The sequence below is a fragment of the Protopterus annectens genome, chromosome 5.part1, assembly GCF_019279795.1.
Source record: "Protopterus annectens isolate FY-2018-M chromosome 5.part1, PAN1.0, whole genome shotgun sequence".
In the NCBI taxonomy this organism is placed as follows: Eukaryota; Metazoa; Chordata; order Ceratodontiformes; family Protopteridae; genus Protopterus; species Protopterus annectens.
In genome coordinates this window covers 273,959,855-273,974,667 of record NC_056736.1, presented here as the reverse complement: position 1 = coordinate 273,974,667, position 14,813 = coordinate 273,959,855, and the positions used below count along the sequence as shown (strand labels likewise).

Sequence of the window (14,813 nt, the reverse complement as noted above, 5' to 3'; positions counted from 1 at the left end):
AGTTTTTCAATGATACCCGAGTGGGGTATTGTATCGAAGGCCTTCGCCAGATCGAGGTAGGCATTATGGACTGCCTTTCCCTCATCAATGGCTTTGGTGACTGTTTCAAAAAAGTCAACCAAGTTTAAAAGGCATGATCTGCCTTTGACAAAGCCAAACTGGATTGGATCCAAAGTCTGCAAATTCCCTATGTCTTTATTTATGAGGTCCATTATGATCCTCTCCATAGCTTTGCAGATAAGGCTTGTCAAGCTAATGGGCGGTAATTTCCAGGGTCTGTGGAGGCACCGCCTTGTGAAGTGGGACCACAGTCACAGTGCGCCACTCCTGGAGTGCGTATCCAGAGGTGAGACTATGATTAAACAGCTGTCCTAGCTGTGGGTTTAATTCCTCGTTGAGTTCGTGGAGCACACAGCCTGGGACACCATCAGGTCCCATGGATGCTGTGTTTTTTGCTTTGGAGAGAGCAGTACTCACTTGGGCGTTTGAGATGTTTGGGGGGCTGCAACCATTTGGTATAGATATCTCTCCTATTAGGGAGGGAGAAGTTTGCACTGAACCTGTCAGCCAGTATGTTGGCAATGTCTGTAGGATCAGTAATCTTCACATCATTTTGAACCAGTTCTGAGCATATCTGGGAGTTTCCTCCCAGGTTTCTAACATAGCTAAAGAAGGCCTTATGATTGTTTTTTGAGTCTTTAGCTATTTTTCTCTCAAAATTTGCTTTGGATGATTTTATGAGAGCTCTTAGTTTTTACTTATAGTGATCAAAGGTGTCTTACCTTTTAAGGATTTTGCTCTATCTTGTAGTAGCTTCCTCCTTTTGTTGTAGAGTTTGTTTATGGCTGGGGTCCACCAGACTGGACGCTTGCCCTTGGTACAAAGAGTCTTTGTTTTGCTTGGGATTGCCTTATCCATGCAGTCCTGCAGGTGCTGGTAGAAGGCATTTGTAAGTGATTCAGCGGCTTGAGTACTGTTTTCACGCTCGGGTGCCTTAAAGGAGACCACACTAGTCTTTAGAAGTGTGAAGTCGGCTTTGGAGAAGTTTTTTACTGTGGTCTTTTTTATTTCAGGTGGGGGTGGGATGAGGACCTCCAGCAAGATTAGTTTGTGATCAGATCTCACGAGTGTGGGCTATACTTCCGGTGCTGAACATTGTGCTCCCATGTTCGTGATGAAGATATCGAGTATGTTTTCTGCTCTTGTGGGGATGGTGACTAGTTGTTCCATGGCATTTGAGTTTATGAATTCCAGGAACTTTTGGGCTAGGGTGTTTGGGCTTGAGTAGTGTTCCCAGTCTATATTAGGGTAATTGAAGTCACCTAGTATGATGGTGTTTGGAGATACATTTATCCCTCCAGTGTTTTCAGGAAAGCCATGTGAGGTTCCTGAGTTTGTGAGGGTGGCCTGTAACATGCTACAATTTGCAGAGCAGTCTTGCCTATGGTTAATTGCACCTGGATGGTCTCCGATGCATCGTCGTTGCCACCAGTCTTGAGGTGTGGGTGTCCTTGATGAATATGGATACCCCCTCCTTTCTTGGTATTGTCCGGATTTTGGGGCCGGAACGCATGGTATGAAGTAAAACCTGTTAGTGCTGGGGTGCTCTCAGGAGCCTTGAACCAGGTTTCTGTCACAGCACAGACATCGATGTTCTCCATACTGAGAAGGGCCTCGAGTGCGTGCATTTTGAGATTTAGACTTCTGGCATTGAGCAGCATTACCCTTAGTTTTTTCCTTTTTGTGTTCTAGGGTGGTAGGTTTAGAATTTGAGCCTTGCCTAAAAAAGGCACTATGGGGGTGGCAAGAGCCTTTGCCAATATCCGGAATCCCAGGGGTGACAGGTGCAAGCCGTCCCTTGCGAAGCAGCATGGCTTGTCCAGCATGTCATCCCAGGCAGACAGACATTGGATCCCCTTTGAATGACACCAGAGTTTAAGCCAATTGTTAAAGCTGATCATCTTATCTCTGTATTGTGGCATCATTCTTGGTGAAGGTAGGATACTGCTCAAGGTCAGGGTCATACCTGCCTGGGCTACATAATCAGAGAGCTCCTCAATGTCTCTTTTCATGTAGTCCAAGGAGATATGTCTCAGGTCGTTTACACCAGCGTGGACAATGACTGAGTCATATTTGTACCTGCTGTTGAGAGACCTGAGTGCTTGCGTTATGTGGTGGATTCTAGCACCCAACAGGCAGCTTACTGTAACTCTCTCCTTACTCAGTCTGGTGAGCGGGACGTCAATGTGTCTGACTATGGAGTCACCAATGACTAGTGTGTCTGGCATTGTGTTTGGCCTTAAGGGCTGTGACTGTTTGACACTCTGACTGTGAGGTCTATGTGTTGCAGGTGTTGTGTTCTGAGGTGGTGGTTGTTTGGGTGTCTGCTTTGGTGGCCTCTGCTGTTTTGGTAGATTTTTGATCAGAGCCTCCGAGTATGTCTTTGTGTGTTTATGTGTATGATTTGAGGTTGTGATGGTACTATGTGAGACTGGGTCTATAGTGTGTGTGGTAACCTTCTCCTCCTGTCTGGTCTTGCCAGTCCTAAGTTGAGAGAGCTCAGCCTCCAGTTTGGCCGTATAGTAGCATCTCTCGCATGTATTTGTGTTTTGTGGGAGGAGGAGAGGGTTGTCTGTGTACATGAGGCAATTGTAACATTGCCTCAATATTCCCAGGTTCACCAGCTGAGCAGGAGAGGATACTAGCAACTGATCCCTCGACATGCTAGAAGGAATAGACAAAAAAAAAAGCTGTAAAGAGATTCCGGGGGATGTGGGTGTCCGAGAAATGGGGTTCACCTTTTTGGGGTACTATCTATAACAAGATTGCTGTATCTCTGTGATAAGTACTGTAGGAGCAAGTGCTAGGTTTGACAGATACAGAATAGGCTACTCGGAGTCAGGTAGAGATGATCTTTTTAGTTATAGGATATGCTGATTAGATCAGTAGTATAGTTCGAGGAAGGTAGTTTTAAGGGAAAATTTGAAGAGTGGACTTTAGGTAGCCCTAATAGTTTAAATCTGCTTAACCGGCGCTGCCCTAGTGTGCAACGGTTGCAGCTCCGCGCTAAATCGTGCTAAACCGCGCAAATACAGTATGTTATTTTCTCTTAAAATTCAAACAACCACTCATTCTTTCATCACCAATGTTGTTTTATACAACAGTTTTGTAAAATTAAGTGAAATTAAATTAATAAAGAAAATTATACAGTCTCCTACCATGTATGATATTCTCATTAAAAAGTAATAATTAAAATGCAAACTTGGGAAATGCTGATAAACTTGTTGAAAATAATCATTCAAATATTTGTGTAGTATAATATTTATAAAATGGAGCATACTGCAAATAATAGTTTTTTTTTTCATAGAAAAGATAGTTTCCAGGTCTTCATAAGGGACTTACCATTATCATTTCCTTCATCAGATATCTTCACTTCACTATATTCACCTAAATAATAGATACAAAATCCTTACTAAAATGTAAATTAGCAAACAAATATTTTGAAAGTATGAGAGAGCTTGTGCAATGAATCAGAAAGCATCATTAAGAGTCAAGAATAAACAAGAATGATTCAAACACGGAGAAAATAAGCTTACTCAACCAATCAAACTTGACAGTCCAAAACACAAGTTGTATATGTTTGTGGTATTATCAAATTCAGAGTATTCCTTTGAAAGTGAACAACACTACGTTTTTACACTGACTATGGAACTTCAGTCTGGGTACCATACGGTTACAGAGTACAGACTTTCCAGAAGCACTTCTGCACCTGTAGTTGAAGAAGTGATGCTTCCTACCTCTCAATCAATTTATTATTTTGCCACCTACAGATGAATTTCACTTTTACCTTTAAAGGGAATACACAGAAAAATAAATAGTCCAAAATTAAGCCAGCATCCAGCCTTTCATTTATTTTACTATGCAAGCAGTTCATTTTAACTTTTATAGCTTATCCAAAATACGTATTTATGGGACCATGTCAAATCATGTTTGCTTTGAAAAAAGTCATTTCATTAGCTATGGAAAAAAATGCTTGTTCAAAGAACATTTGTTCATTGCTCATTCTTTAAGAAGGTTGATCTCTGACTAACAAACGGTGCCAAAGCCATGGTCTCAAGCTCAATGCTAAGAAATGCATAATTGCACCTTTTAGGAAGTCAACTTTCCCAGCTAATTACCATGATGATAATATGCCTCTAAGAGTTGACCCAGTGATCAGGGATCTGGGAACTCACATAGACAGTAGCCCTACCTTCAACCACCATGTGGCCACAGTGGTGAGGAAATCCTTTCATGTTGCACAACTTATGAGTAAGAGCATGGCATCTGGGTCCAAAGAGGTCATTATCCCACTGTATTCTGCCCTTATCAGACCAGTCATAGAGTACAATGCTGCCTTTCGTATATACCTGACCACACATATGCAACAACTGGAGCAACCTCAGAGGTTCCTTACAAAAAGACTATAAGGCTTAACAAACCTGTCTTATGTAGAGTTCCTTAAAGTCCGTTGCCTCTACTCAGTCTCTTACAGATTGCTAAGGGGTGATCTATGCATAGCTTAGAAGGCAACCATAAACCCCACACTTATGAATCTCCTACAAGAAAAACAAGGTCTGAGGACCTGAATTTTGTTGGTGACAAAAAAAACATGCTGGAATTCCAGATATGTGGCCCAGAGACTGCCCCTCCTATGGAACAGGCATCCATCCTTGTGAAGCTGAGTTCATCTATTCCCCAGTTTCAGGGAAACCTAGACCAGTGAATGGGGAATAGAAAATTAACACGGTGTCTGCCACCCATGTCCCTAATTGACAGGGGTATCTTAAAAATGCCTGGCCCTCATTGCCCCATTTAGATACAGGATGTCATTATTGTTTTGGGAAAACTTGGCTAGGCTTAGAAAGATTCCCCCAGGGTCATTAGCCTAATAACAAGCTATGAATCTATGACTCTATGAATCCTATTAATTTTGAAAAGAAAAAAATTCCCTTCATGAAACCATCTTCTTCTTGTTCAAGTAGAATAAGGTCTTCAATTTCTTTCTGTAATAGAGCCACAATTAGTATATGAATTTCTTCACAGACTATGTAAATTAAGCAACTAGAACAATAACTATGTGGTTTTTCAGTACCTCCCATTTCTTGTTGCGAGTATGAACCACCATTACTTGTCGGCACATTTCTTGTATGTACATATCCCTTCAGTAACCTACTGATATTTACTGCAATAGGTCTGGTAATAATATTTTCATAGGTAGGTAATAGGCTATTAGCCCTAGGGCCTATATAAGCCTAGCCAAAATGGTACCCTGGCTTTCGCCACCCAAGGAAATTATTTTCTTGTGCCCCTGTCGAGCAGAGCCACAGGGGTGATCCCCGGGGTGAATTTCCTATTTCCCATCCAATCATCAAGATTTTTCTTGAAGAGTGCTAATGAAGAGCTTTGTTTGATAGAGATAGGTAGTTTGTTCCAGAGTATGGGAAGTCTCTGGGACAATAATCTATCCCTCCAGCATGTTCTGTTTACTGTAGTGACAATGTTTAGGTCCCTAGAGCGTGTAGCTCGGAGGGATTGGGATTTCTTTAAGTGGAGCATGTCCAACAGTTCTGGGTTTGACATAGCTTTGTATGTTAGGCAGAGATCACCTATGAGTAGGTGATATATGACGGAGTAAATCTGGAGTTTTTTGAGACGGCCTGCATAAAGCATCTGTTTGAGGCTGGTAATCCTCTTTATGAGGTATTTCTGTGGCCTTTCCAGTTGTTGTAGATGTCTTGTGAGGTACATACCAAAAGTGGCGTTGTACTCTATAATGGGTCTAATGAGTGACGAGTAGAGGGGAACAATGAACTCTTCCTGGATGAGAAACCTTTTGTGATGAGGAGTGCCATGTAGAAGGATTTCCTGACTACTGTGGTGATGTGATTATCAAAGGAGAGACTACTGTCCACCTGTGTCCCAAGGTCTTTTATCACACTTTCGGTTTTAAATAGACTACCACCTATGTGGTAGCTCATGAGTACAGAGTTTTTACCAAAGGGGATGACAGTGCACTTTTTGGCATTGAGCTTGAGGCCATGGCTTTGACACCAGGCATCTGTCTCAGTGAGGCCCTTTTGTAGGATGTCCATATCATTAGGAGTTTCGATTGTGGCTCCAAGTTTGCAATCATCTGCAAACTTCATTAGCCAGAGACCTTCTGTGTTAGCCTGTACTTCAGGAAAAGTAGATACCAAACAGGAGAGGATCCAGGACTGAACCCTATGGAACTCCACATGTCACTGGTCTGAAGTCGGATTTGGAGTCTGCTACTTTCACAGTGCGGGTTCTGTCAGTGAGCCAGTTGGCAACCCATCTTGTGACATAGGGATTTATACCTAGTTTAATGAGTTTATCTATAATTCCAGAGTGGGGGATGGTGTCAAAAGCCTTGGTGAGATCTAGATAGGCTGTGTGAAACACCTTACCCTCATCTACAGTTTTGGTGACTGCTTCAAAGAAGTCTATCAGGTTTAGGAGACATGCTCTGCCTTTTACAAACCCAAACTGGGTGGGGTCCAGAGCTTGGAGATTACCAATCTCTTTGTTTATAGGTTCCACGATGATATGTTCCATGGCCTTGCAGACCAGGCTCATTAGGCTAATGAGGTGGTAGTTCCAGGGGTCCATGGTGGCTCCCCCTTTGTGGAGTGGGATAACTGTCACTGTGCGCCATTCAATGGGCACACAGCCTGAGATGAGGCTATGATCGAACATGGTGGTTAGGTGGAGTGCCAATTCATTCTGTAGTTCATGCAGAACACAGCCTGGGATGTTGTCAGGTCCCATGGATGCTGTGTTCTTGTCTTTGGAGAGTGTGCTTTTATCTGTGCAGCCGTGATTACAGGAACTTTGCATTCTTCCTGTATAGAGATGGGCCATTTAGGGGGTGAGGGGAGGGGTAAAGTTAGCACTGAACCTGCCAGGATGTTGGCAATATTTGTATTTGTTTTGGAAAAACCTTGAAATGTACAGGAAACTGAACAAGAAGTTGACTTGGTGTTATTTAAAACTGTTCCTATAGGTTCTGTGATTTCAGTTATATGATCCCCATGTTCTAAAGACATCTTTCCTTCCTATCTTGCTATCTGAAAAATCTTTCAAAGATACACGGGAGACATCCTTAAAGTCATAACTAGTTTGTGCTCCTTATTTATTTATTTTATTTAGTGACATTTGGTAACCAGAAAAGTCCAACTGGGTCAGAAATCAATTTTCAGGGGAGGCATGGGGAGAAAACCTCCAACAGTAGTGATAAATTGACATTCACTAAAAAACATACAATATCAGATTATAAACAACGCAGGATAGATGCGATGCATAAGCTGCAGTAGGAGTGTAACGAAATACATATAAAAATACATATTAATTAACATCTGGGATAGTAAAAATTAACATCACAAAATATCATTTTTTAAAATATAAATAAGTTGGATTATAGGCATTAGTAAGAAGCACATTAACATTCGATGGTTAAAGAGAGGAAAAATTAATCATTTTAATCGATTTAGTACAAGTTAGAGGGGTAAAAGGCTGTAAAATATATGTATAAGTAGTTAGGGAGCTTGTGAGTTGTGTTATATTAAGAAAATAAAGAATTAGTTGGGGGGGGTGGAGAGAGATGGAAAGGTTTAAGGGAGGATAGGAGAAAGTAATTAAAGTTAGAGGAGGTTAGGAGGATAAAGAGAAAGATGGGAGGAGACAGACAAGAAAATTAGGAAGGTGGGGGTTGGTTGTTGGTTGTAGGCCATGGGCAGATCCATGAGTTGAATAAATAGTTTTTAGTGTACACTTTTTGGTATTATCTATTGTGGTAATATTGTTTGGTAAATAGTTCCATAGCTTAGCTATGACATAGGAGTAGTTTTCTACTACAAAGCCAAAATCCTAGTTTTTACCCTTAGGTTTTGCTATTGTAGTTGAAAAAAGTACTATTTTAGGCAGTGACTTTTATAACTGGATGTTTCAATTTGTTACAAATCTCAGACATATTGGAAACTTTTCTACAGCTTTCTTTCTTTATTCCAGTTTTAGTGTACATTTTCCCTAAAATGGTGTGTAATGCCTTTTCATCATGAGTTGTTCAGCTCCATCAAATGTTTTTTATTAAATTTCACAAAATGTGTGTGTCTTAATGGAGTTGCTAAGGCTAGATATTCATTCATTTCATGACAACATTTACCTGCTACATCAGCTGTTGTTTCTGTATACATGCCCAATAACAGGGTTCAGTCATTAACTTGATGGTCACCCTTCCTTCCACCCAAAAAGCAGAAGGCATTCTGACGTGAATGCACACAATTGTAATCAGATAATCATGAATGGATCTCTCTCTCTCTCTCTTTTGGCTTTTCCCGGGTAGGGGTCACCACAGTGGATCACCTTGTCCGCTCATGATTGTTAGTGGAGCTTTTACGGTGTCGAGTTGCCAGCCCGGCGCCCAACCTTCCACAGAAGGCACACACACCCACGCACTCATGTCTAGGGCCAATTTTAGCATGTCCAATTCACTTGAGCATGTCTTTGGGGGTGTGGGAGGAAACCAGAGCACCCAGAGGAAACCCACACAACCACAAGGAGGACATGCAGACTCCGCACAGAAGACACCCCAGCCGAAGATTGAACCGGAGATCATCTTGCTGTGAGGCAACAATGCTAACCGCTGCACCACCACGGCTGTACCAAGATCTGATATTAATATTTTATGTGGGGAATACAACTTGCTGTGCACCTCACATTATGTGGGACTGTGCCACCCCATTCCTAATTTTATAATCATATTTGAGGTCACTGTTTCTCAGAAAAGGCATATAAGTTCTGCATTAAAATATCAAGTGGTTGCCTTTTTATTAGCAAATTCAGAGAAAACGTAACATTTTCAAAATATAGTGCTCAGACATTAAATGTTTTAAGCATTTCTCTTTCACAAAAATTAATGGCTCTTTTAATTTCATCTTAATCACCATATTAGAAATCCCAAAACATATACCGATTAGTGGTGATAACTATTTTATTCTAAGAGCAAATATTACCAGTGTCACAGTTTGACACTATGGATGAAGTACTTTCTGGAGAGAAACATGAAGATTCCCACCTCCACCTCATGTCACCGAGAAAAAAATTAGCGCATCTGTACAATTCTGCTATCTTTTCAGGTCTCTTACTGTCTGCTAATACTACCTTTACTAATAAAGTCTATTTGTATACATGTGTACACAGTATTTGAACAGTGAATGTTCTCTAAGGACACTCCTTTATTGGCTATGGTTTATCCCCTGCATTTTATTCATCAATTCATTTATGGTTCCCTCCTTTTGACTGCTAATGGTCTGGTCATGTACTGCAGGTGGACAGGTGGACAAAGTCACTTCCAGTCTTTTCATGCACATTGGTGGTCCTTGATTACTGTTCTTAATGAACTAACAACAGCCTGATGAACAATTCTCCATCCTCTCTGGAGTTGTAGTCTGCTCTGTAACGAGTGTGCTAAACCATAAATAGTTTGGTTCCTGCTCCAGCCTTGTCTAGTGAGCACTTTCTGGCTTCTGTTATGACTTATTAGCATTCTGAAAAGTCCTGTTGTGCAGCACCAATTAACTCATAGCTTTTGTTTTTTGCAAATTCAACCGGGCAGTTTATTAAGTGAACTCCCATATTTGGTGTGATACAGTTTGGTTATTTGTTATCCATTCACAACTCATACACAGTCACATGAAGCCATTTTTATGTATTTTGGTGCAGACTCTCATTGTTGTAAAAATACATTGATATTGTATCAGGTACTTAATTGGTTGGGTTCTCGCTACAGTTGAGAGTAACTTGACAGGTTTAGGACCATTGTGCACTAACCAATTGTTCTTGGATACTGGACCCATTGTTGACCAAAATATATATAGTTTTCTTTTTTTGGTTATTTCATGCCACTTGTCTTATCTTGGCTAAGGTGATTCCATACATAATATTCTTGATATTCTGGTCCTTGGGGAGGTGCATTATTGACTGTGCTTAGGGTGTGTTGGTTGATAATGCCACATTTTGTATCTTAGGGACACATAGCACACTACTCACTGTTTGGTGTTTTCACAGGTGGGTTTGGCTATTTATAGTGTCCCTTTGGCAATTGTGGATTGGGGTGAATACCCATTTTTGCAACCTATACCATCCACTTTCTATTGGGGTGAATACCCGGTTTGCTAAAATTGTGATGACAAGGAGAAATCAGGTGCTATAAAGAATTTTTCTTTACACCTTATACAAAATATTTTCTCTTCACACCTTATATAAGTACAGCAATTTGTGCCTGGACAATTTGAACATTATAAAATTTTCTTCTTATTAATTGGATTATATATTTTGTAGTCAAACTAGCCAACTATGGATTTGTTGTCTATTATTAGAAGTCTCTCCTCGGATTCGGAGGATCTCAGAGTTTTTGGGTTGGGATCAACTGATGGCAACAATGGTTCTGCTATCCAAGATCCTGGTCAGGAGTGCAAATCAGCTTTTATCAAGCTTACTAGAGAAATGAAACAATTGAGAAGTAATGTATGGCATCTCAGATTATTTAGGGCTTATAAACAGAAGGACATTGTACCAAGGGGGCTCAGGATCAGGTTACGACCAATGGTATCACAACCGATCAATCATTGTTAGATCAATGGCTAAGTGCAGCAACAAGCCTCTATGGGCTTTGTTAATGTATTGCAGCTCATTATGAAAGAATGATAGAACAACAAACCAAAGAGGTACTCACCATAAGTGAAGGGTTTCAGAAGTACATGACTTTGTCATGTTATAATTCTTGCATTAATGAACTTAATCAGGACCTTTCAGAATTTGAAAAAAACTCTCAAAGAGAAAAAAATCAAAAAGTTCAGTAGAGATGTAGGTGACTACGATAGGGGAAACCCTTTGAAATTCGCCAGAAGGTTAAATTTCTGACCCCCAATTAGACTCCTAAAGGGCTTAGGCCAGCCAGGACCAAGTCCACATTGAAAAAGTGGAATAGAGAATCAGTTACCTCTGGGGAGGATTCGTCCTCCAATACAGACTGGGAAGATAGCCACACGAGTACATCTCCAGTCCCCAAGAGGAACAATTTGGAAGCAGGGTGTCCTTTAGGCCCAAATCAAGAAAAAGAGGGGGGAAGAAACACAAGAACAAAGGTACCACCACATCTCAGGGGAATTTTGGATATCATGACCAAGATTTAGACACGTTTTATGACAATGTACATAACATTTCCTCTTTGACACTTACAGAATTCGATATCAAAGTTCTTAACAAAGGTCTCAGTTTTGTACCGGGATTCTGTGTACTAGAACAGTTCTTTGTACAGAATCTGACTAACTTTTGCTGTATTTTGAATTTAAAATTATATTTTCAGGATTCAGAGGAGACCGGTGATGACAACATTGACCTCAGACCTTTCAAATTTAGACCATCAACCTTTAAACCACCTATGTCACCTACTGTTTTAGCCTTCCAAAATAATGTACTCAAAGATTTACACTTAAACTTTCATAAATATAACATTATGAAAGATAATATCAGTAGGGAGGAACAGTTGTGCATTGACAAACTTAGATTGGATAAGAACATAGTGATTTTGCCAGCAGATAAGGGAGGGGCAGTTGTCATTCAAGATTGGGAGCAATACCATGCCAAAGCACAGCGGCAGGTATCTGATACTAGACACTACATGATTATGCCCCTTGATCCAACATCAAAATTTAAACTTGATATTGATCAGTTTTTGGATTTGGCTGCTGAGAAAGGAATCATCTCTGTAGACATTGGTTACCAGCTAAAAGTAGATTATCCCAAACAACAATATCTATATTTATTACCTAAGATCCATAAAGATCTGGATAAAACATCCGGCTGACCTACTGTTTCTGGCAGTGGCTCATTAATGGAGCCACTTTCAGAGTATCTTACTACATATCTTAAACTTTTGCTTGGACTGGTTCATGCCAGGATTCAGGATACTACCCAGTTTCTAGCCATCATTTCTGAGATGCAATTGGAAGCCAACTGGCTTCTGTGTACTTTGAATGTCACCTCTCTATATACTAGCATTCCCCACTGGGCAGGTCTTACTGCCCTGCAATATTGGCTAGATAGAGCCAATCTTTACCAACCAGGTTTTAATACTCTTCTTGTGTGCATGGCAGAGATGGTACTTACACACACTGTGTTCTATTATCAACAGCAATGCACCTGGCAGGTTCAGCGGACTGCAGTGGGGGCATATTTTGCCCCCATCTATGCGGATCTATTCATGGCTTATGTGGAGGAGCATTTAAGTTATAACAACAGTCATAATATTTTTTTGAATGAAATTGATATCTAGTACAGATATCTTGATGACTGTTGATTGGTGTGGGAGGCTGATGTGGCATTCATATTATAATTTGTGGAATACCTCAATGAAAACAAGTGGGGTATTGAGTTCAAGATAACTTTTCACAAACAGGAAATCACCTTCCTGGATGTATTGATCAGAAGAACCAGTAGAGACACATTGGAAAGTGAGGTTTTCAGAAAATTTCCACAATTTAATACACTTTTACATGCCACTAGCTTCCACCCACAACATGTCATCAGGAATATTCCTAAATCACAATTTCTTAAGATCAAAAGAATCTGTTCCAGCTCCTTCACTTATAGCCAGCATAGACAGGACCTGGTTACCAGATTCAAAAACATGGGATATAGAGCACGTGACATTTGCAGAGTCAGTCGTTTTGCCAATCAACAGGATAGGAACCAATTGCTTTCATATCAGCAGCTATTAAGGAAAAATAGACAAAAATTGAGGCATGTGACAACATATGGCAGAAACACCAGGATCTTTAGGGATATTGTGGGTAAACATTGGAATGTTTTACAGTCAGACATCAAACTTAGGGAACATCTGAATGACAACTGCTCTTTCTCTTTCCATAAGGGCTATTCTTCGGGCTCATTGTTCAGTCATTATAAGAAATGGAATGAGATCGATCAATCTTTAACTCAAAGAACAATCACTGGACACAAATTGGTGGGATGTATGCCATGTGGACATATTGTCCTAGAATATTCAAGACAGTTTTAGTAGCCACAATTCACCTATTGTTTATGACATTTAATTTTTTGCCAACTGTAATACCAGTTGGGTCATCTATTTAGCCAAATGTACGTGTATGGCATTTCATGTGGGTCAGATCTCATGACCTTTAAAGTTTAGAATAGGGGAACATTTGAGCGATATTCGAAATAAAAAGCAATCTATTGCTTTATACAAACACATTTCAAAACATGCCACTGGGATCTTTGGATTTACTGTCATTGACTGTATCAAGTATAGAAGGAATGAAAGCCACTTTACATGAAATAATCAATAATAAAGAGAAAAAGTGGATAGTCAAATTGGGGGGGGGGGGTTGATCCCACCAGGACTAGGCTCCTGAGAGCACCCCAGCACTATCAGGTTTTACCTCATATCATGCAGAAAGGAGGGTATCCATATTCATCAAGGACACCCACACCTCAAGACTGGAGACCATCCAGGTGTAATTAACCATAGGCAAGACTGCTCTGCAAATTGTAGCATGTTACAGGCCACCCTCACAAACTCAGGAACCTCACATGGCTTTCCTGAAAACACTGGAGGGGATAAATGTATCTCCAAACACCATCATACTAGGTGACTTCAATTACCCTAATATAGACTGGGAACACTACTCAAGCCCAAACACCTAGCCCAAAAGTTCCTGGAATTCATAAACTCAAATGCCATGGAACAACTAGTCACCATCCCCACAAGAGGAGGAAACATACTTGATCTCATCATCTATACCCCTCACTGGTGAGATCAGATCACAAACTAATCTAAGCTGGGTCCTCATCCCACCCCACCTGAAATAAAAAGACCACAGTAAAGAACTAAGACTAGTGTGGTCTCCTTTAAGGAACAGTACTCAAGCCGCTGAATCACTTACAAATGCCTTCTACCAGCACCTGCAGGACTGCATGGATAAGGCAATCCCAAACAAAGACTCTTTGTACCAAATACAGCTCCAGTCTGGTGGACCCCAGCCATAAACAAACTCTACAACAAAAGGAGGAAGCTACTACAAGATAGAGCAAAATCCTTAAAAGGTAAGACACCTTTGATCACTATAAGTAAAAACTAAGAGCTCTCATAAAATCATCCAAAGCAAATTTTGAGAGAAAAATAGCTAAAGACTCAAAAGACAATCATAAGGCCTTCTTTAGCTATGTTAGAAACCTGGGAGGAAACTCCCAGATATGCTCAGAACTAGTTCAAAATGATGTGAAGATTACTGATCCTACAGACATTGCCAACATACTACTGCTCTCTCTAAAGCAAAAATAGCATCCATGGGACCTGATGGTCTCCCCTGTGACTGTGGTCCCAATGGACCTCATAAATAAAGACATAGGAATTTGCAGACTTTGGATCCCACCCAGTTTTGCTTGTCAAAGGCAGATAGATCATGCCTTTTAACTTTGGTTTTTTTTTTTGAACAGTCACCAAAGCCATTGATAAAACTCATCAGCTTAAATGTTAACCCATACATCACAAGATGGGTTGCAAACTGGCTGAGTGACAGAACCCACAGGGTCAGAGTCAGGGGTGCCATGTCAGACTCAAAGCCTGTCAGCAAACACAGGAGGGTTATGGCTGACAAAGTTTGCAGATGACTGCAAACTTGACACAGATATCCTTCAGAAGGGTCTCACAGAAACGGATAACTGGTGCC

General features: G+C 40.6%; 1 protein-coding gene across 1 annotated transcript in view; it reads right to left on the bottom strand.

Moving 5' to 3' along the window:
• The window catches only part of LOC122803147 (serine/threonine-protein phosphatase 4 regulatory subunit 2-A-like), a gene marked incomplete in the record, with an annotated part of 737,724 nt that extends 734,283 nt beyond the window's left edge, over positions 1 to 3,441 (bottom strand). Inside the window, 1 exon segment of the mRNA XM_044072767.1 lies at positions 3,403 to 3,441.
• Positions 3,442 to 14,813: the final 11,372 nt, after the last annotated feature.